This window comes from Cavia porcellus, unplaced genomic scaffold, assembly GCF_034190915.1.
Source record: "Cavia porcellus strain 051 isolate PalLab524CR breed Dunkin Hartley unplaced genomic scaffold, mCavPor4.1 scaffold_31, whole genome shotgun sequence".
Taxonomy (NCBI): domain Eukaryota; kingdom Metazoa; phylum Chordata; class Mammalia; order Rodentia; family Caviidae; genus Cavia; species Cavia porcellus.
Genome location: NW_026947514.1, coordinates 30668571 through 30674827, shown reverse-complemented (window position 1 = coordinate 30674827; position 6257 = coordinate 30668571). Strand labels below are relative to the sequence as shown.

General features: G+C 39.7%; 1 long non-coding RNA gene across 1 annotated transcript; it reads left to right on the top strand.

Annotated features, from left to right (window-relative positions):
* Positions 1 to 2481: 2481 nt before the first annotated feature.
* Positions 2482 to 4262, top strand: LOC134474220 (uncharacterized). Its single transcript, XR_010044916.1, has 3 exons — positions 2482 to 2514; positions 2888 to 2949; positions 4088 to 4262. It is a non-coding gene; the product is annotated as an uncharacterized LOC134474220 (long non-coding RNA).
* Positions 4263 to 6257: the final 1995 nt, after the last annotated feature.

The following is a 6257-nucleotide window of genomic DNA, read 5'->3' as shown; positions in this document are numbered from 1 at the left end:
TTTAAATGTAAAGGTTAAAATAATTTAGAATTAATTGCATATTAAAATAAAACTCAGCACCCTTTAAAAAAGACTTGATACTCTACATTATGCACAATGTCTAGCATACAATTAAAATTATGATTCATAATGAAGAAACAGCAAAATATCACCTACAGTCAAAAGAAAAAGCAATTAATACCAACAATGAACCAGAGAGTGGAATTAGTAGACAAGAGTTTAAAGTGGTATTATAAATACATTCAAGGTCTTAAAATGCAATGTGCTCATACTCAGTGAATAATGGGGAGTCTCAGTAAAATGACAACCATAAAAATAAACCAAATGAAAATTAAAGAAATTAAAGTAAATCTGATTTTTAAAATTTACCTGCAGGGCTTAACCACAAATTGAGTTTGCAGAAGAAAGATCAGTAAATTTGAAAACTGATTAATAGAAATTATCCAATCTAAATACTAGGGGAAAACAGATTGTGAGAAAATCGTTCCACAAAATTAATAGCACATAGAATAATCTTATCCTAAATGTAATCAAGGTTCTAGAAAGAAAAGAGGGAGAGCACGTTGAAGGAGAAAGATACTGCAGAAACAATGACTCTCCAAAATCCCCATTTTGCTAAAAAATACAATTTTTAATACGTAAGCAAGATAACAGCAAAAAATAAATAAGTAAATAAATAACCCTGTACCAGGAAAGTCATGGTTTAATAAAAACCAAAGATGGGAAAGTGTTTTTGAATGAGGCCAAAGATAAGATGATACATTATATACAAGGAAATGGTACTTACGTTATCAGTCTTCTCATGTAAGATAATGAAGGCTGGCGTCAGTGGAGCAGCATATTAAAGACAGAGAGAAAAACCTGCTGGCTACCCAGGACATTATGTCCAGAAAAGAAAACCCTTCCAAAATGGAGGGGAATTCAGAGGGCATTCTGATTTTTAAAAAATAAGCAAAGAGTCTACAGCAGAATTACACTATAAGAAAGGCAGGTAATTTTTTTTTTTAAATCACAAAAATTACCCACGATTTTTATTTAAGTAATCTACCAGGAATGACATGAGCTGGAAACTCAAATTTACAGGCACAATAAAGAGCACCAGAGATAGGAAATATGCGGGTACACGTAAAAGACTACCAGTTCAGATGTCAAGGTGGAAATAGTCATGCATGCGATTTGTTGCAGAATGTCCATGACAGATAAAGGTAAGTGGATGGAGGTGTGGAGAGCTTCAGTCAGCAATGGACACTTACACTTATGAATCAGAAAGGATGATTGTATTGAAGAAGTCTTTACTGCAGTGTAGCTCTGAGAACATTTGGCAAGACAGTTGGGTTCTCCAGAGCAAAGAATGCCCTGGAGAGGAGTTGCTTGTCAGGCAAGCCTGGGTCTGGACCTCTGCTATGCTTAGTTACTGGCTGGGGGCATCCTGGGGACTTTAGCATGAATACTGCAGCAGATCTGCAAACGCAATAAGGGGAAGCTGTCCATTAGTGCCTCTCGCAATAGGTTTCACAAACATTTCCCCAACAAATTGTATCTGACCAAAGACCCCTCTACACTACCCACTCCCAGGACAGCTATACCTGGGCACTCACAACTTTATCAGCCCTGCTATTGTTAGTAGCCAGTACTTCCTGTGCTTTCCAAGCCTTGTCCTTGGGCAGCCATTGGCCCTTTTGCTCTCTCAAGCTTTGTTCTTGGCAGGTAGCCACAATCCCTTTTCACTGATCTCCCCTCTCTATGACCCCATAAAAGTCCTTATACCCTGTACAAGAGTTGCTGGTCTGCTCTGTAGTGTCCAATGGTCCCTCTTAGGTTTGTTCTGAAATAAACCTGTCCTAATATGCGCTAATAAAAATGTAAATATCATAAAATGATTAAAACCTTAGAAAAATAATTTTTTCTAGAAACATGAATTACCAAAATTAACTTAAGAAGCAGTTATTACTGGGTATGGTGGTGCATGCCTGGTAATCCTAGCACTCAGGAGACTGGGGCAAACGGTTCACTGCCAGTGAAAATCTAGCCTGGACTATATAATGAACTCAGGGCCAGTGTGAACTACATAATGTGACCAACCAACAAATAAATGGAGCAATTTTCAAAATTAACCTAAGAGGTAGAAAATCTGTGTGAAACACTGAACATTTAAAAAATAGAATGACAAGTTTAGCACACCTACGCCAAGAGCAAAAAACCACTGTAGAAAATTTTAAGACACTTTCAAGAAACAGAAAATTCCTATATTTTTTATTTTTTAGAGACTAAAAAAAGGAGGAAACCCTCTTCAACTTGTCATTTTACCTACATACAAACTTATGGACAAATTTCCAGCAACTAAATTGTTGGATCAGGTGTAACTAACTGTAATTGTGATGCAATGTTACCATAACACAGGTAGGATAGAGGAAATAAAGGTAACAATGGAGACAAGGAAAGTCATAACTAAAAATTGTACTTTTGAAAAGACTGCAGCTCCTGGGACAACCCTGAAGCAGCACAAGGCTACAGGTACCACATTCCCTTGGTTAATAAGGCTCCTTTCCTTCCAGACCTACACACCCAAAATTCCTCCATAAACAGGCTTACTTGAGAAACTGAGGAGCAGGAAGCTGATCCTAAGATAAAGAAACAGGTTGAGAGATTCAAAGAATACTTAATGTTGGAGTTTTCTGGTGCAATAAGAAGCAAAAAGTACAAAACAAAAAGAACAGGTTTATTGAGGGCGTGGAAAGGAGCACACAACCTCCACGGCGGCTGGGCCGCCTCCTTCGACCAGATGCAGAGAGGCAGAGGGTTATATGACCTCTGACTGCAGTGGTGCATGGGGCGGACATTGATGACGTGTGAGGTACTGATTGGAATTCTCTTTGTGCACAAACAGGAAGAGGAGTTGCAATTAGGGCTGAAGAAGAAGAAGTGATAAGCAGTCCTGCTTTGGCCTTGGTAATGTTAGACTATTGCTGTAATTGCACAGTAATTTATACTAGAGCACCTTTCGCTTTATACTAGGAACCTTTCATTTCAATTATTCATATAAAAAATGTAGGCTCATAGTTTGCACCAGTATTCTTCTGGGGGTGGGCCAACTTCTCCTGGGTTTTCATACACTCAAGAGAAGCATGAATGTTTCCTGATCCAGAAACTAATATGCTTCAGTTCTTGGAGCCCCACATTCTACTCTTGCATGTGTCCTTTTAAAATTCTGCCTAATCAGTGCTTTCTGTGCCTCTTACAGATCAGTCCTAAAAATTCTTTTTCCCACTACAGGAGTCAGCAAATCTGCAAGCATATTCTGTGGGTAGGGCAGGTTTAGGCTCCTTATCTCTACATTGGGAATCTTGGGCCCTGTCCGGTGACACTCATAAATTCTTACCAAAAATGTTTTAAAATTTTTTGATCCTTGCTAACTAGTCATGAAAAATGGTGTTCCACTGAAGTTTTATTTTGTACTTTGTATTACTTTTAAAGTTTATCTTTTCACATGTTTATAAGCTTTATATAACTCTTTTCTGTGTGTTGCTTGTATTCTTTGCCCATTTAAATGTATGGTATTTGTTTTCTTTTTGTATAAGAACTCTTTATAATATAGCTTTGAAATGTTCATCAGTCCTATTTTGATTTTCTAGTAATTCTTTTGTTGTGGAGAATTCAACACTTTGATACAACTGTATCTAGTAGTTGCCTTTGTATTTTACATCATGTATTCAAAGAAGGCCAGCCCAAGCTATTTCTTAATACACCAGTCTTTTGATTACTGCGATGTGTAAGTTTAGGCATGAAAGAGTTTTGGCCCAGACAGGACATTGTAGCCGGTAGAGCCTTAGAGGCGGAACCAAGGAGCTCCTATCTCCTCCACCCCTAGGAATTTATCTATGGCACCAAAGACCAATTGGCTACCTGTGCATCCCTAATGCCCCCTTAGGTTCCACCCCAAACCGAGGCTACTTATGTGCCTCACTCCAAGTGTTTCTCGGAGACGTCACTGACCCACAGGGTGGAGATGCTGCGCCCCAGGGGATCGGGGGTGTCTCTCCCCGCATTCTCAAAGGTCATTTATATTTCATACTTGTTATCTTTTCAGCCACCGCCAGTCCCTCACAGTTCTATCAAGGCAGAGAACAACGTTCACACCACGAACCCCCCAAGACCTGAAAGGCCACCAAAGCTGCTCTTTCTAGGATGCTTTGTGACCACGACCACAGATGGTGTAGGTGATACAAAGAGCCCAGGCTAAGGTGTAGTAAAAATGAGATGCTGTTTAAAAGGCCCAGCCAAACAAAGGATTTAGCCAAACAAAGAAGGACTGGGGAGGGGGGCACATGGTGGGGCACTCCTGTAATCCCACACTCTTGAAGTTGACGTCAGAGGGTCACCACAAATTCGGGAAGTTCAAGGCCAGCCTGGGCTGCATAGTGAGACCTTGTCTCAAAAACAAAAACAAACAAACAGAAATAAGACTGGAGAAATGGAAGCCATTCAGTCCAGCTAGAGTACAGTTGGAGGGAGGAAATGGTAAGCAACGAATCTCAAGAGATTAAAAGGGAGGCCATGCTTAGAAACCTGAACTTTTTGAAGGGAAGGAGCCACTGAAGAATATTTTTAATAGGAGACACAGCATTGCCTAGATTTGCATTTTAGAGAGAGTACGCTGACAACAGTGAGGAAGTGGATTGGAACAGGGCAAATCTGAGGCTAGCAGCATCCTTTTATGTGAAAGCTGGTTCCCTGTGAAGATCACCTGCCCCACATCACTCAGATAATAATTGGTTATACTGGGCCTGAGACCAAATATTCTACTTTTAATGAGTTCTTCACAGGCAAAAGCATTGGAGAATGTTCCAGGAAAGGATAAAAATCTGTCACTGTGTGGTTTTAAGTGTGACTCTATTAAAGCCCAAATCTAGTGTGCTTGAAATCCAGTAAGCTCATCTGAAATCTGAGTGTACAGCAACCCTTAAGTCAGCTGACTATTGGATCTCACAATTGGAAGAAGGCCCAGAAGTTCCTTTCCCACCCTTGGAATCCCTTCCCAAACACACCCAACAGGTGGCTAAAGGGCCCTGTTTGGCACCCTCTACCTTCAAAGGGGAAGTCTGACCTCCTGTTCCTGCTGGTCAGATCTAAACACAGAAAGTGGTTTCTAATGTTAAGCCAAATTCTTCCTCCTTGGGGCTTTTACTGATTGGTCAGCTCTGTCTTCTAAATCCCTTTTCCTCAAAGAAAGCCATTAGTCTTTAAGCCAGTGGAAACGAGGAAATGCTATTATAGGGCATCCTAAAAGTTATAGTTTAAAATAGGCCAATAGGTACAAACATCTAGGTACAAAATACCTAAAAGTAATTGATAAATTTTGCACTATATATTCTTTACCACAGTTTAAAATTTTTAAAATACTTTTTTAAATACTCCAGCTGTAATACACTAACCACTTAAAATAACACTGTGTAGCTTTGAACTTAAATGTCTATGGCTCTTCAGAATAACCCTGAATTTTTATCTTACCTCCTTATTATAAGGAGCTGCTTTAGCCAGTGCCTCAGGGATGCTTGTTCCTCATTTATAGCAGCTAATCATTTCAGTGAGCTGTAGTCAGCCAGCAGACATCTCACATACTAATTGGCAAAGTAATGTGTGTGTAAAGTTTAAAACTTTGAATTATGTGCAGAAATGTAACACTCTTTTCGATGTTAAATGAAGCTTTCTGTGAAAATATTGCTTTTTGAAAACTCTGCACAGTGTTTGCTTATTCTTTTTTTAGTTTTCTCTCAGAGAAATCCTCGGAGAAATGATTATGATTTTCCTAGAAAAATATTTCCCAAATTTTTATAATACAGTTAGTATATACTATTTCTAAAACCACCTTAGGGTATATGGCTTTGTTATGGCCCAGCAGAGAAGCAAAAATGATAGCAGCTGCTGCAGAAAGGATACATATGCAAGCAAGGAAGGAAGAGATCAGAGGGGCTCTTTCTCTGACAATCTGCTCTCAGACCTGAGCCAGTCCCACAAAACAGCATCAATCCGCTCATGAAGGTGAAGCCCTCCTGACCTAACTGCCCTCTGCACCCTGCATTTTAGTTTCTACCACTTCCATGCTGCACACGAGAGATCAATGCATAAACCCTGGGGGCAACAAACCATATGCAAGTCATATTACCAAGTTATCACCTCTCATCAAGGCACCCCATAATCTGCAATGACCACTCCAGCACTTCTCTTACCTAGCTTTGTCACTTTAAAAGGCTCAGGTG